General features: G+C 41.6%; 1 protein-coding gene across 10 annotated transcripts in view; it reads right to left on the reverse strand.

Moving 5' to 3' along the window:
* The window catches only part of ZDHHC21 (zinc finger DHHC-type palmitoyltransferase 21), a 68898-nt gene extending 54915 nt beyond the window's left edge, over positions 1–13983 (reverse strand). Inside the window, exons 1-4 of one of the 10 annotated variants that reach the window (XM_019415472.2) lie at positions 13408–13520; positions 12249–12338; positions 5758–5889; positions 5204–5340 (exon numbers count right to left, since the gene is read on the reverse strand). The gene's annotated coding sequence lies outside the window, so the exon portion shown is untranslated. Of the gene's footprint in view, positions 1–2284; positions 2470–5203; positions 5358–5757; positions 5890–12248; positions 12339–13407; positions 13536–13962 lie in introns of those variants that run through there. The other 9 variants (XM_019415473.2, XM_053907938.1, XM_019415469.2 and 6 more) reach the window with 9 other exon arrangements.
* Between the last annotated feature and the right edge of the window lie 3379 nt (positions 13984–17362).

Raw genomic sequence — 17362 nt, forward strand, 5'->3', positions numbered from 1 at the left:
AGACAATGTTTCTCAAACCTGTAAACAAACCAGAATCAACTGAGGAGCTTTTTAAAAATACTTATTCACAAGCCTCATTCCAGATCTACTGAATCATAATTCCTATGGAGTAAAGCTCAAAAACCAATAAAAGGGTTTAAAATGCTCCCCAGGTGTCTCTGATAGAGCTGACCGATCTCGAGGAACAGATGATCCAAAAGCTTCCCTAAGACTTCAACGTTAGGGCAAGGAGTTGAACTCAGTTCAACAAATTTATTCACGGAGCCTCCACTCTATACAAGTTATTATAGGTACAGTGATAAACGAGACATTGTCTTTGCTTAAAGAAACCAATAGCCTAGTGGGGGAAAGAATCATAAGATTTAATAGAACATGCTAAGTTCCAGAGATGTGGACAAGATGTCACCAGAGGCATAGAGGATGGAGACTAGGTAAATTAAGGCAAGACTTCCTGTAACTGGTAAAATATGAGTTCAGTTTTAAAAGATGAGTAAATGTTACTCAGGGGCCCCTGGGTGGCTCAGACGGTTGAGCGTTTGACTCTTGATTTCGGCTCAGGTCCTGATCTCAGGGTCATGGGATTGAGCCCTCGTCAGGCTCCACACTAAGTGTGTGGAACCTGCTTGGGCTTCTCTCTCTCTCCCTCTGCCCCCCTTCCATACTTGCTCACTCTCTCGCGCACTCTCTCTCTCTCAAATAAAAAATTAAGGGGACCCCAGGTGACTCAGTTGGTTGAGTGTCTGACTTTGGCTCAGGTCATGATCTCATGGTTTGTGAGTTCAAGCCCCAGGTCGGGCTCACTGCTGTCAGCCTGTCAGTGCAGAGCCCACTTTGGATCCTCTGTCCCCTTCTCTCTCTGCCCATACCTACTTTACACTCTCTCAAAAAATTAATTAAATTAAAAATTAAAAAAAAGAGAGAGAAGCGACAATACTGCAAACAGAAGGAAGAGCAGGAGGTATAGACGACAAAAATTGTAGGCAGTGTTACAAACTGCCATCACAAATCATAAAGCTCTCAGTGGAGAGTGAGTGATGAGAAGTAAGGGGCTACATCATGGCATAAAGACGCCATGTTACAATGCTGACGCTTCATTCTTAGGCACTGGAAAGCTACTGAAGCAAGGAAGTTAGCATAATGACATTTATACTTAAAAAAAAAATTATCGACGCTCTAGTGTCGAGGATCAAATTAGAGATCAGTGAGGCTAAGAAAGGGCAAAAGCCAAAATTAGGTTTGGAGAAGAGATCAAGTGAGAAAACAGTTACAATCATCCCAGTATGTTTTACTAATTGAATGGATATTAGGAGTTACAGAGGAGAGAGTCCAGAATGACTCCCAGATTTTCATCCCTTACTATCATCAGATGAAGAGACTCAGGGTACCACCCCTTCAGACGTCTTGCCAATGTTCTTTAGGAAAAAAGATTTAGGATTAGCTCATTTTAAAGTAATACCCTGATCCTCTCGTCCTCAGAACATGCAAATACTGGAGCCACAGAAAAAAAGGCAAGAACTCAAATATAACACAACCCAACTGTTTAAATCAGATCTGGTCCTTACGTATGAATTCTAAAATAGGAAAAAGTGTCCAGGCCCTAAAAAAGTAAAAGTTGAACTCCATTACCTTTTAATTAGAAAATTAAAAGACCTATCGGGATCATTAAAGTGAGGAAAGTCACAGAGTACACTGGGTATCGTCATTTTAAAAACCGAAGGAGCTCAAATACAAATGGTATGCTGTCTACGTAGTTAAAATGAGAAACATTAAAAACAATGTTTATTTTTAAAGTCTTGCCAACCATCAAGTGCTAAAAGAAATGACAGAAGGCTCTGTTTCTCAACATGTTCAATATTATTAACTTCATGTACCTTCTTTCTTGCAATGTTTCAGTTCCATTCGGGACTGGAAAACAGACCATGAATTCCAATAATTACAGAGAACAGGATCCTTTCATTACTTATTTCTAAATGTATTAATATTAGAAACGGAAAAGCAGACAAGCCAGCAAAACAACTAGCAGAACTGTTACTCATTCATTTTTTTGAACTGTCTGTAGTCTCCTCTACCAGAAAATAATACATTTTTTCTTGCGAGAGATTTCTCACAACTGAAAATACTAGATACTGAAAAGTATAGTTAAATGTGTCTTTTCTTCCTGCATGTAAAAGATACAGACAACAAGCTCTAAAAGAGTAAGCATCCCCAAGGAAAAGTAAGCCAAGGATAGACAAAGAAAACAATGAATGAGATGGTGAATGTTTTGTTTTGTTTTTTTAAATACCTGATAAGCGAAAATTAGTGCCACATAAGCCTTACAGCCTAGACTGTCCAGAAGCAAACAGCAGTCTTCCCAGAGCTCCAAATCAGGTTACAACCAGAGACACGTAACTGGCAGAGTTGTAGGGTCACTCCACTCGCTTAATATCCACCAGGCGTGGCTTCCGGCTGAACAGAAACTATTACGCATCCTGACCCACAACCGAACTGAACACACTGCTGCTGTTCGGTCTCCAGGGTGGCATTTGTAAAATACTTTCATTAGCTAGAGATTCGAACATGCTAATTGGTACATTAAATGGTGAGCTCATGACTCAAACTTTGATGTAACTTAGTAGACCTACTGGTACTTCAACATTTTTGAAGATTGCTATCTGGTAACTCGACTTGAGTGCCGTGACTAACTTCGATAATGATGTAAATTACTACCGCACAAACTTTTTTAAAAGATATTATAATTCAACTCTAATAAACCAGACTACACAAATATTTACAACACTCAAGCCATTCTAGTAGGAAACCACCTTTCTTTTCTTGCCTTTTCAGGCAACTAAATTTTACCATGTATTTTCCTCGGGAAGAATATTCGAGTCACTTGGAAAAGAAAGGGATTTGGAAAACTATTATATGACAGAAAATGATAACATCAAAATGCACATTTCAGAAAATGATAAAAATTGGCCAAAAGTATTTACAGGAAATCTAGAAATGTGAGCTCGAAACTTCCAGTTTTATAGGACTCTCCGCCTCAGCCACTGGTCTTATGACTGTTCGTGAATATGAAAAAAATATTCCTTCTCTCATTCTTCCTATCCGAAATGGCCCTATTATTTTGCTTACTTCTATTTAAATTCAAGTCATAATTCAAGGTCAATTTGAATCTCACTCTCCCTATGAAATTCTTCCTGTCACCTCAGTTCACGGTGATTTTTCTCTTCCAAATGCCAAATAAAAAGCAAAAGTAGTAGACGAAAACAGCAAGTGGTTTTATAATCTCAGAATGAGTAAGACCTTCACAAACAAGACCCATAAGTGAAGCGTAACCACATGAGGATTAAAATTTGTGAAGCCTAAAACACACCAAAGACGAAGTTAAAAGATACAGCATCCCTTTTAAAAAAACATTACAACAGGGCACCTGGGTGGCTCAGTCAGTTAACTGTCCATCCAACTCTTGGTTTCGGCTCAGGCTATGATCTCACAGTTCGGGAGTTCGAGCCCTGCATGGGGCTCTGCACTATCAGTGCAGAGCCTGCTTGGGATTCTCTCTCTCCCCCTCTCTCTCTCTGCGCCTCCCCTGTGTGTGCCATCTCTCTCTGACTCTCTCAAAATAAATAAATAAACATTAAACAAAAAGATTACAACGTATGACTGGTAAGAGGCATATGAAGTAAATACATAGAGAAGCAATTCACAAAGGAAAAAAATTCAGTCGCTTATCATTACTGATGAGGAAAATGTGAAATAACTAGGCCTATTTTTCATCCCTTGTATTCAAAACCTTTTAGAAAGACGGATTATCCAGTCTTGAGAGAGAGTACAGAAGAGGACACTCTCACCCATTGCTGGTATGCATGTAAACTGATACAATCATCTTCAGAGGGCAATTTAGCAGTCTCTATTAAAATGTCAAACTCTTTGACCCAGTAGTTTATTTCTAGTCATAGCTACCAAGGTACTCATCAGAGTGTAGAGGTAGATATACATTCGCGGTGTTGTACACAGTGCCTTTCGTAATCGTAAAGATATGGCACAACTTCAATGTTCACGAAGAGGGAGGGGGATGGTCAAATAAACTATGAGACCTCCAAGGTGTAGACTATTTCCAAGCTACTGCAATTTTAATTTTTTTTATGTTTATTTTTGAGAGAGAGAGCGCGAGCAAGGGAGGGGCAGAGAGAAGGGGGGAAAAGAGGATCTGAGGCGGGCTTCTTGCTGACAGCAGAGAGCCTGATGCAGGGCTCGAACTCCCGAACCGTGAGATGGTGACCTGAGCCGAAGTCGGATGCTTAACCGACTGAGCCACCCAGGTACCCCCAAGCTACCACAATTTTATAAGAAAAAAAGAAAGGAGAAAAGGAGGTAGATCTAGATCGGCACAGGGCTACCCCCACAAAGTGCTGAATGAAAGAATGCAAGTTATATGAGAAAAAGCTTAACAGGGGTTTCCTGGAGGAGAGGAGGAGAATGATAGACAAGAAAAGGCACAAAGGGAACTTTCTGGTTCCCTCATAAAGATCTCTATCTTGATAGGAGTCTGAGATACACAGGTTATGAATCTGTCAAAAGTCAGCAAATGTACACTTAAGACTGGTGCATTTCATGGTATGTAAATATACCTTTTAAAAAACCCTATAAACCAATACTGAATTCTAGTTAATGATACACAGGCCGAAGTATCGGGGAGGGAGTGGAAGAAATGTACTGATATCTTCAATTTACTATGAAACGGAGCCAAAAAAAAATAATAAAGTGGATTGTCAGATGGACCAAGAGATGGATGAGCATGTGATGAAGCTTAATAAAACATTAGTTATTATCTAGGTGAGGGATATTCAGATGTTACACTATAAAATTTTTTCAACTCTTGTGTTTAAAATTTTTCAAATGTAAATGTTACAGGGGAAAGCAAATTACAGAAAAGTTTGTATGGCATTATTGTTTTTTGTCAAAAAAAAACATAGGGGTGCCTGGGTGGCTCAGGCAGTTAAGCGTCCGACTCTTCATTCCGGCTCAGGTCATGATCTCACAGTTCATGAGTTTGAGCCCCGCATCGGGCACTGCGCTGACAGCATGGGGCCCTCTTGGGTCTGTCTGTCTGTCTGTCTGTCTCTCCCTGTCTCTCTCTCAAAATAAATAAACTATTTAAAAAATAACATGTGTCTGTAAGTAAAAAAGTATAGAAGAAAACACATCCACCAACCTGTTAACACGAGTGGTTATCACTGGGCTTACGAAGGACACAGTAGTGAGAAGAAAGCTCTCACTTTCTATGTATGGATTATGGGTTCTTCTAAGTTTATTAATAAACATATGTACTTATAAATTCTTTTCCACCAACTGAAAAATAAAGAAAGCTGAGGGAGTCTGATTAGACACCACAACCTTATACACAAAATATTTAAGTCTCTCGTTATCACTATACTTATTACCCTTATATTAAGTGGTTTTAAAATTAGTATTTTTTTTAAATGTAGTGCAGAAGCATCAGCTGCAAGCCATATCAGATTTGTAATTCAGAAAATGTTTTTGAAATTCATATTATGTACAAATTACTTTTCTCATGGAAAAAGAAATTTCTTATTTAAGAAAATGTCTAACTAAAATTTAATATGAAATGTTTTAAATAAACATAATGTAACTACAGTTATTTTTAGAAATGAACAATTATTTAATGTATCTAAACATAAGACTTTAAGGATACTAAGACACATAATACAGAAGCATATTCCCGCATAAAATTAAATGTAGACTTACCAATTGGAAATTCACCAAGACGTGTTGTAATTTTTCTGGTACTTGCATTTAGAGGTTTTATCTTGATTCATTCTTTTGTTAATTACATCCCAACAAATGGATCTCTCCTCAATAACCGTTCTCCATGAGAATCTATTAATGATTTAACAAATAATGATCTCTCACAAAAGATAAAAATTATAAGCCGCTAAAATATTCTGACTGTGAAAATGTCAATTACAAAGGTTTTAAAGTCAGAAGTAAGAGAACTCCATGTCACCTGACTTTGTTTTCATTTCCCACCCCATCCCCCCCAAAATCTGCACTTGATTTCCATCATACATGAAAGTTCTCTCTTTTGAAACCACCCAGTTCCCATAAAATCAAATTAGTATCCTGTGTCCAACATTTGGGCTTCATCAAACTCTTGACCACAAAGCACAAAATGACAACAGATTCTGAGATCACTCATGAGACAAGATGCAATGTAATGTCTATCAAGATGTGAGGCTAGAACTATCCAATTGCAACTGATAAACATAAAATGAAGAGTTTAAAATAGAAGCAAGTTTTAGTTTAAAATGCTGTAAGGAAAAGTTATCCTCCTATAATGAACCGCTAAGAGAATCAACCATAAAAGTTAGCTTCTATAGTTCAAGCTTAAATAATAATACTGTAGAGAGTTCTAGATAATATACATACACCAATTCAGTATTTCACTAATTCAATTAACATCTATTGACTATACATTATGCCTCTGCACTGGATGCAGATAAAAAAGAGATGGGCCCCATCCTCAATGGAGACGGACTAGTAAACAGACAAGATCGATACCATGTAAGACAACATAAGATAGGGGGCAAGAGGGCAAGAATGCATCTCACAGAAGATGGGTATTGGCTCATGGAACTTTTTTCAGTTGTGCGAGTATTTATGTGCATACAAGGTGGCAATACAGAATGCATTTCTCATGGTAAGTTGCCATCAGGAAAAGGTTTCTGGAGAGAGTAAACCTGTGACTTAGCTCATCAAAGAACGGAGGCTCTTCTGACCACGGGAGCAAAAGAAGCAAAAGTACAAAAGCAGGCAGAGAAAACCTTAGTAAAGTGAAATGCCTGGTCATTGCACATAGAAGAATGATGTAAAACACGTTTAACCTTCTGAGCACACTCAACTCCAAGAAATATATTTCATTACAACATCAGTACACACAGAAATATAAATGTTTGACACTCTGATTATATGAAATACATGATTGAAAAAGTCTATTTAATATACGTGATGTACTCCGATACTGTTCTTCTATTTTATTCTAGTTCATTTTAAATACATACATAATTCTAGTCACAGCCCACTCAAGTGATTTCATGACCCACAAGAAACGAGTGATCTCAGTGAAAAACACTGTTAAACTATGCCAAGGAGTCTGGACTTTGCACTTAGCAGAGTGGGAAATCACTGTAGGATTTCAGGGAGAAGAATACCATGATGAAGTCTGCACCTTGGAAAGAACAGCCATGCTATGAAGAATGGACTTGGGCAGATGGATAGTGCTCCAAAACTGACTATATAAAATAAGCTACTGGTCACCCAGGTGAGAAAGGAGGGTACATGATAAGGCCACAACAGCAGTTACTTAGAAGGGGGGTGCGGAGAGGAGGGGGTGAAGAAGGAACACTTAAGACAGGGGGCATGTGAAAAAGGGCAGATTAAGAATTTAACGAGTAAAACTAGGGCACCTGGGTGGCTCAGTCAGTTAAGCAGCCAACTCTTGATCTTGGCTCAGGTCCTGATCCCATGATTCGTGAGATCGAGCCCCGCGTCAGGCTCTGTGCTGACAGAGCAGAGACTGCTTGAGATTCTCTCTCTCTCTCTCTCTCTCTCTCTCTCTCCCTCTCTGCCCCTCCCCTGCTCGCATGCTCTCTCTCTGTCTCAAAATAAATACATAAACTTAAAAACATTTAATAAGTAAAACTGATAGAACTTGGTGATCATTTGGAATCAAAGGGCAGACTGTAGGATGGCTCCCAAGTTTTCCGCTTAGGGACTATGTAGAGGGTGGTACCATTCTCCAAAACAGGAAATAAACAAGTTACAAGTTTGTTAAGCATACTGCTTACCAAAGCAAAAGGAAACTGTTACATACTGAGGATGTGAAAAATACACCAAAATCATTATCATTTCCATTCCCTGTATAGATTTTTGTAACTGTATTTTCTCCCAGCATCAATTACTCTGTGGTCCATGATTGTCAGATGGTCAGATATAATTTGTTTCTACTCTAACTTTCTGAACTAAGCTAAGAATGGTTTCCTTGCCTGCACCTTTGATTTTTAGAGACAAAATATGGAATGACAAAGTAGAGGAGCTGCTACTCTAAGAACAAATGGACGTATTCATGTTCCTCTAGAAAAAAATCTCACACAGAATTAAATGTGGCACAAAAAAATGTTCTGAAACATGGCCTAAGTCAATAATGCTGCTATGGCTCGGATTCTAGGGTGGCTTCCTAATGTTTCAGCAAAACAGCACTTCCTGTCAGTATTATTAGGTAATAGCACAAGTCAACCGTCTATGAGTCAAACCGCAGTCATTCACTGGCTTAGACTCCAGGACACCTCCTACATTTACAGTTATTACAGCCACCCTGCAGCCAGAGATAGCATCCAAATGGGATAAACATTTTATCTAATTCAACAGTCTCACTGACATCACGGAATCAAATCTCACCTAAGTGGGACAGAAACAATGCGAGGCTTAAAACTTCAGGTAATTTTGGGATAACAAAGAACGTACCAAAGCTTCATAACTATAAAGGGTCATTAAATATTTTTAACATTGCTATTTCTAAAAGAATACAATAAAACTTCCCACAGAAAGTTCCCAAGAGAGATGGTTAATATGTGAAAATATAAAATTTAAACTTATAATTGCTTTTTTTTAAATTTTTATTTAAAAACATTTTTTAATGTCTATGTATTTTTGAGAGAGACAGAGGCAGGGTGCAAGCAGGGGAGGTACAGAGAGAAGGAGACACAGAATCTGAAGCAGGCTCCAGGCTCTGAGCTGTCAGCACAGTGCCTGATGCGGGGCTCGAATCCACCAACCGTGAGATCATGACCTGAGCCGAAGTTAGACGCTTAACGAACTGAGCCACCCAGGCACCCCTAAACTTATAACTGCTTCTGAAAATAAAGTTACAACTATATACTTTTAAACGTATTTATACAGACATTTAACTTCTGATGTTATCTACTCTGAAAATTGGCCACATTAAATAATTCTACCTAGACTATCAGACTATAGCTGTCTCTAACAATTAGCCAACGATGTAATTCAATTTTTTAAATACACATAGGTATTCAGTTTATTTCAACAGAGTAGGAAATTAACCCTGTGGGGATACGAAAAAGAGAGCCACATTCAAATTCTCACACAGCTTATTAGCTCTCCAGGCTGCAGTTTCTTCTCAAGCTTCAGTTTAGCCATCTGTAAAATGGTGATAAAAATAACTCCTGGAATTGTCATCACGCTTAAATGAGAAACTGCCTGACAACTGATAAGGAACTCTCAAAATAGTCACTTGAAAGGGGAGTGGGGATAGGAGAGGAAGAGAGACAAAAAGAAGTTTTACTTCTAGTCTTGTAAACTCCAGATGTTTCTGGGTCCCCATTTTTAAACATCGAGTGGTGATACAACTTAACCACGCCCCAGCTCTACTTCCTCTAAAGCTAACATCTGGGAACACTTGTCAAAGATGAGAAATCTCAGGAGACCCAGCCGCTCAGCTGGTATCGTACTAGAAGCATAGAGAGAAGTTTTCTTTCCACATGTTGGCATGAGGTCTCTTCAAGCAGAAAACCAAAAACAGAGATCTGATCTCAAACAGAGAGACTGAACTAAAACCTGTAAACCCAATCTCTTTGGGCTGGTAAGTTAAGGACGGAAACATGGGAGCAAATCAGGACCCAATTTCAGAAATTAGTGAAGAATGAGTTAGTGAAGTCAGGAACTTTGACTCAACGCTGAGTTCTCCAAGAAGACTCTGTGAAAATGTGGTGGGCAGAGGTGTCAAAGTAGAACACATTTGCGCCATCAGTGGTCTCACGAACCCGCTTCTAGAACAAGTCTTCAAATCACTCCATTCTAGGCAAAACTGAACATGAGCCATTACTCCTCTGTGTACCTGCTTCATGAGTGAGAAATAAAGGTAAGTTAATATCTCTATTAAAAATACTGCACTACAGGGACACACTTCATCAGAATCTCCTAACAGAAAGTACAAATAGCTCGGAAGGTGTGGACGATACGAATTAAAGAGACCAAACGTTGCTTCAGTCAGTACAAAATGTCGGCATGGGAATCTTCACGTAGGAAGGCAGGGATGCGGGAGAGGGCCAGGAAAGACAAGAAAAGAATTGGAGTTGAGTGCAGAGCAGGGACGGAAGACAACAGATAAGCTTTGGCTCCAAACATGGCACAAGGAAACCCTTCGGATACAGTAAAAGCCAGAAATGAACCTGGCAAGTTCTTCCAAGGGGGAAGGGAAACTAGCTACTTACCCCTAGCACCCACTACACCAAGATAGGTTGAAAAGATAAAAAAACAAAAAACCCTAAATCAGAGGTCTTTCACACCAAGCTTTACCAAAGCAGGCTCAGTTTAAGAATAACACTAAAAGACCAAGTGCCTGGGTGGCTCAGTTCGTCAAGTGTCCAACTTTGGCTCAGGTCGTGATCTCACAGTTTGTGAGTTCAAGCCCTACATCAGGTTCTTCACTGCTGATGGGGAGCCTGCTTGGGATTCTCGCTCTCTCTCCTCTCTCTATGCCCCTCCCCCACTCACGCTTTTTCTCTCTCAAAACTAAAAAAAAAAAAAAAAAACAACACTAAACGAGAAAAAAAAAAAAAAATCACTCCTGACTTGCTTGAAGCTGAACACCCTGCGGTAGGTTAGGTTTCATTCCATAATTATGGGATAAAAGGCTTAAAATCAGAAGCCTGGTTGAGATCACACGGAGCGTGTTGAGTTATAACTACAATAAAATTAATCAGTGAGTGGTAAAATACTAATTTTACCTAACCTGCCCTTTTGTGGAAGCGGTAACAGGTAGATGGAGAGAGCAGATATCTGCTCAGGCTCTTAAATGAGGTTAATCTACCCGAGGGAAAAAGCACAAATGGGAGACCTAAAAGGCCAACGACAAACTTTGGAAAAGTCCCATCTTTTTCCTAAGGTACATCAAAAGAGGGAGAGAAGTAAATAAACTACCATCACACTAATGTATTTTGGGGGAGATAACCCCCAGAGAGAGCAGTGCAGAGAGAGTATGCACATCTGTGAATAACTAGGTTTATTCAATTTACCCAAGATGCTGAACCAAAAAAGTCACTATGCCGCCTACAATAAAAACTGGGGGTTTTCCACCTTTTCTTGTCTTTTACCTGTGTTTTTCATGGATTCAAAATAGTTCAAATATTTTCAACTTCAATAAGAAGCATAAATGCACTAATTATTCTACTGGATGTTAAAATGCCATTTATATTTAGTGCACTCGAAAAACTGAATCTGAGCCCTAATGTTTTACTAAAGCAACATAAAATTCCTTTATGCCTTAATATAAAGTAAAACTGAGCTTGGGGAACAAGTCCCCGGTAATAAAAATGGCTTTTCCTCCGCCTTCCCTGTTATGCCTGTTAATACTGATATGACTATGAAGCGTTCTACGCTGAAAAAGGCTGTATTGACTCACACTCCATTTCGATCCCAGAAAAAAGCTCCATGGAGACAATACTAGACTTCTCAATTAGTTTCTTCACTAACACGTGACGTTATGTTATCCACGCACTCTTCCACAGGTTCGGAATCAATCCCTATGAGTTACAGAAATCGGGCAGTGGGCAAATCAGTAAAAATTTTGTGATTCACTGATTATTACTTCTTTAGAATCTACCTGTTATGCCGGTGGTTACTTGGATGCATCTTAAAATGCATTTATTTTATTAAATAAAATACCCCAGAGATAGGCAGTGTGACAGTTACCATCATTGAAAATACGCTCTGTTTCATTTATTCCAATTATAGCTTCTAAAGTATGTTACGTTTAACAGAAGGGACCTGATATAATCCCATTGTTTTACATCCCCAATGAGGAATTCTAGAACTAGGCCACGTACTATTCCAAAAGTATGGAAATATATATTTAGTTATATTTTGATATAATTTTACCTATACTTCTTCAGGTATATGCTTAAAATGTGCTTTTAACATGCATGTTAAAGGGTTTTAAATTAATTACAAACGTAGCATATGCCAAGTAGTATGGGAAAGCTAAAATAAGCCTTAAAGAATTTAGCCTAACTCCTTAGTTGTATAGCTGAGAAAACAGCATGGGTCACTGGCCTATCCATGACCCCAGAGCTAGATTGTGACAAGCAATGGGACTAGAATGTCGTTTTTCTTTCCACTACACTAAATCTCATTTAGTTCTTTCCTTCCCATTGATTTCTCACCTCATCTCTTCTTCAAAAATCTTTTTGGCCATTAAGAGGTTGCACAACTAAAGCAAAATAAAACACCGCTCTGGACTTCATCTGTAAAATCTAAAGAAATGGAAGGATTTAACAAGACATTACACAAAAAAGCCAGGGACAGCACATACCAGGCGGTCATCAAATGATAACTATTATTATTCGTTGTTATTATTATTACTACTACCACAAGGAAGGTAGTGAATTCTTTTTAAAGGTTACATATTAGCATCCTAGGCTGAGGATCCATTTGACACAACTTGTGCTTAATTATCCTCAGTCGTCTTTCAGGCTGTAACTTTACACTATGATTTATGACCCACCCACAATGACCTTGATTCCCCGCCCCCTCCCCCTTGTGCTTTTATGGACTGCTATGCTGCAATATTTTCGAGTAATAACCGGTCAGGTTCTCTCAGCCCTAGAGATACAGACATCCTCCACTGACTGACTCACAAGGGATTTTAAGATGTGACCCAAATATAGCTTGAGAAACCACAACTTTAAATGGACTCCCCACTTAAAACCCAGCGACCTATTTATTACAGCGAATGGTAACAAGCGCAAACTGCTGCCATCCGTGAGCCATTTTCTCAAAATCACTCTTGGATCCGGGGGAGGGAGGCAGAAGGTCAATAAAGGAGCAAACTATTTCTGCTCCTGCTAGTCCTCTGCAGCCCCACACCAGGGATCTGGAAATGAATGAAAGGCTGTGGTAGCATAAATAAACCCGGGATCCCTGCGCAGGTTTCTGGGCGGGGGTGCAGAGAGGGAAAACTGTAGTTTCCAGGCGATAAACTCGGGACACACATTTAACAAATTAAAAAAAAAAAAAAAAAAAATACTACCCCAAATCACCTCGACCGGAGCAGGAACCCACCCCTACCCCTGCCACCAGTTCTGCGAGGGGGAGCTGGCGGGCGGCTGCGGCTCTGCTGCAGCTGCTGAGAGACCCGCCGGGCCCGCGGCGAGCCGGGTTCGGGGCGGGGGGCAGGTGCGGGGAGGGGCTGGACGCGGGGGCGGGAGCGCGGCCAGGTGAGGGCGGCGGGCGCCGGGCAGCGGCGGCCGGGGCCCTGCGGGGCGAAGGCGGGGGGCGTGGGGGGAGGGCAGCCGCGTCGGCCCCGCGCCTGCACACACTCACCGGCGCCGGCGGGCTCGGCTCTCGCCGCCGGTGCTCTCGCGGCCGCCAGCGGCTCTTCCCCCTCCTCCTCCTCCTCCGGCGCCGCCGCCGTCTCCCAGGCCGGGCCGCGCTCCCCTTCCGCTTCCGGGAGCCGGAGCGCCGGGGCCGGCGGGGTGGGTGTGCGCCCGCCCGCGCGCCGGAGCCACCGGCTGCCGCCGTCGCGGTCTCCGCTCCGCTCCCGGGAGCCGCGATGGGAGCCGCCGAGGGCCGAAAGAGCAGAAATCGCGCCTTGGCCGGGAGGAGGCGCGCCGCGGGCCCCAGGCCGCTTGCCCCGCGGGACCGCCGTCACCGGAACATTCGTACCTGACGCACCTCGCCGCCTCCGCCCTCCCCCGGTGCCACCTTCCCAGCTGTGCCCTGGCCGTCCTTCTCTTTGTCCCCACACCCTCTCCGCCCCCCCTATGTGGGGAACTGCAGAGAGGCCTCCCTTTAAGGATTGCAACTATCCTCATTCCTTCAGGGATAATGGTCAACAGGCCTCTCTTCCCCTAACGCGCTCTGGATGTCCCCTGGTACCTTGTTTCAAAGCGCGGCCCGGCCCGAAGCACCTGCATCCTCTGGGAACCTGTTAGAAATGCACAACCTCAGATCTGCTGACTCAGTATCTGCATTTTAACAAGATCTCCAGGTGATTCCTACACCTGGAATTCCCCCAGCCAACTAAGATGTTTCCTATTCCTGTGGGCGACCTCAGTCCACACCCAAACAAGCTTTTCGCCGTATGTAAGGAGACGTTCAAAAGTTGCCTGATTTCCCATCCCTGCAACCTAGGAAAAATAAGTCGACTCAACATTGTAAATAATCCACCTCCCGGTCTAAGTTAGTATCTTATAGAACATCGGAGATACACTAGAACCTCCCCTCTCTTCCCACACCTAAGCTAAACAGTACTTGGGATACAGTACTGCAATGCCTGCGGGAATGCAGAGAGCCAAGCCTTTGTGTCTGCATGCCACAGGAAGAGACAATGTATGGATAGAAGAATATTACTTGATGCATCAAATCTGAACTTCTTTACAGGATGGTATTGAAAGCCCTTCCCAAGCTTACCCCTCCAGCCCTAGCTCAAACTAACTTGGTTCATTTACCCTTCCTAGGATGCCCTTCATCCTTCTCTCTGATGACCTTGATCTAGATTTGGGAGTCAGTTCAAATCCTGCCAGCCCAGAGACCTCTCCCACCAGCGCACTTCGATCACACACACACTGAATCCTGCTTTGGACCCTTATGTTACCTTCTATCGCTAGGGGTTTTGAAACAGGTGACCTTGCATTGCTAGGTATTTTTACACATGTTCTGTTCTGGTTTGCGAATTGATTACAAACACCTTAGGACCTTCAAGACCTAGATCAGTTGTTATCAAAGTCCTCACCGGCACCAGCACTGGAATGTGAGAGATCCAAATTCTCCAGCTCCATCCCAGATCTACTGTATTAGGAACGTTAGCAGGCGTGAAGCCTAGCAATCCGGTTTCACGAGCCTTCCAGGTGATTCTCATGCACCCTGCAGTTTTAGAACTACTGCCCTGGAATAGTGTCTTCTACCCTCAAAGAAACTCAGTGGTAGGGATTGATTTGACTATACGCAAGTTTTTATCGCCTTTCAGATTAAGAAACCGGCTCTTCCATTTAGGCATAGCAAGGTTGGAAGGCTGTGACGATTGCTCTTGAAAGAATTGTCTTTGATTTTCATAATGCACTTTATGTAGTAGGATTTTTGTGACTTGGTTTGTTTGAAAAGAAATAATACAAATAACTAGTCACTTCAGGAGAAGGGGAAACATGTGGTTTTACTTCCACAATTCAAATACATGAATTGCCTATTATTTTGCTCTCTTTTAGTATTCTGTTGTGAGAGGAATAATATGCGACAAATGATTTCAACAAGTGCCAAAATGGGAATTAGTTGACCAGCACGCAAATGCATGTGACAATGTTAAGTGTATGTATTTTTTGTGCCTTTTTTTTTTTTTCACGTGTTAGCCTGTCTCTTATCAGCCAAATCAATTCCACGGAGGATTTTCTAAGAAAGACATGGAAGGAGAGGACACCTGGCTGGCTCAGTCGGTTAAGCATCTGACTTCGGCACAGATCATGATCTCACAGTTCGAGAGCTTGAGCTCTGCGTCAGGTGAGCTCGAGCCCCGCTTCTCTCTTTCTCTCTCTCTCCCGTTTCTGCCCTTTCCTGGGATTCTCTCTCCCTCTCTCTCTGCCCCTTGCTCACTTGCACTCGAAAGAAAGAAAGAAAGAAAGAAAGAAAGAAAGAAAGAAAGAAAGAAAAGAAAGGAGAAAAGAAAGAAAGGAAGGAAGGAAGAAAAAGAAAGAAAGACATGGAAGGAGAGAAGTGGCAGGAAAAGCATTCTCAAAATCATGAGGCTTCTTAGCATGGGCACTTAAGAAGTATAATCAAGGGCCTATCTATCCCTTATGCTGAAGGTCACCTCATAAACATGACTGTATCATATTGCAACCCACATACTTGACTCCTGTGTTATAATGAGATGGTAAGGGAGATATGGCATCATGTAATCTTTTTGAGGAGATTTTCTATTTCCTGTAAGGATGGGGATAAGATATATGTCCTACACCATATTCTCCCTCCAGAATTGTAGTCTATTTCATCCTTCCTATGACTCACTGGAACATGATTATTAATCAAACTAATATTTATCTGGGAATTGAAAAACGAGACAAGAACAAGCAGCGTTACTGCCACTGCCAACTTAGCTTCTCAACAAAGGCACAGTCAGGGCATTTATGTGGATAAACTCAGCCAACTCCTGTGCTTCTGTGCCGTGACTGGGGAGGACTGGATTTGACTGCAATTTCCAAAAGTCAGTGCAAGCTCAGTCCAGAGTTTAATCAACACTGGCTAATAGCCCTTGGCAGCTTTGGGTGGATGGCGTTCTCCACCTGCCCAGCTGGGTACCATGCCCTAAGCACCCACATTTGATGCACATTCATGATTTCTTGGTTGCTTATAGTCATCTCCCCCATCTGTTTGAGTGGCACAGTGCCCATTCCAGAATAGTCTAATATTCGAATAGTTGTTCTTCACCTCTTTTGGGTTACACATCCCTTTGAGCATCTAATGAAAGCTATGGACCCTCTTCCCAACAGAGTGCGTGCCCACACACACACACGTAATTGTAGAAACATGTACATATATGTTTATAAATAAAGTTCCAGAAGCTGTCCCACCTTCCCATGCCTCCAGTGAAGTCACGAAAACCAGGTTAAGAATTTGCTGTAGGATACAGAGAGTAGGTAAAATAAACTCTTTTTTTTTTTTCAAGTATCAAAGATAACTCTAAAAACCATCACGTGCTTAAGGGGATGGAACAAAAGCAATGCCAAGCAGAGTTACAAGCAAAGTGCTATGGGAATGCTAAAGAAGCAGCTAGTAGTGTCAACAAAGGGGCTTAGGAGTGGCTTCATGGAGAAAGGTTCTTATATCAACCAAATAAGAATAGGATTTCGACCAGGACAAAGGATCCCTCCGTTGAAAGGGAAAGTGTATGCAAAGGCGCGGAGATGCGAAAGTACAGTGATCCATCTGGTGTGGCTCAAACGTAAAATGCATGGAAAGATAGAGAAGAGAATGGAAAGGTAGAACAGAGTCAAATCATGGTGAGCTTCAAATCCCATGCTGTTTCCAACGAGAAGCCAATAAGCTTTTGGAGTAAGATAACCTGGACAGACTTTATTCGTGAGTGCCGTGGCATCATCAAAATGCAGAATGGTAGAACATTTGAAAAAGTTCTACACGTCCCAAACTGGAACCTATTAGCGAAGCCACATGGCTTCATCTCAACTTTTTAGGGTCACTTGGTGTTTGTGCTGGAGGTTTCTGTTACGTTAAATCAAGATGAACTCGAAATTCTTACAGTTGGTTAAGTGCCAGTGTGAAATCATAT

The sequence above is a fragment of the Panthera pardus genome, unplaced genomic scaffold, assembly GCF_024362965.1.
Source record: "Panthera pardus isolate Hobbes unplaced genomic scaffold, ASM2436296v1 HiC_scaffold_20, whole genome shotgun sequence".
Lineage (NCBI taxonomy): Eukaryota > Metazoa > Chordata > Mammalia > Carnivora > Felidae > Panthera > Panthera pardus.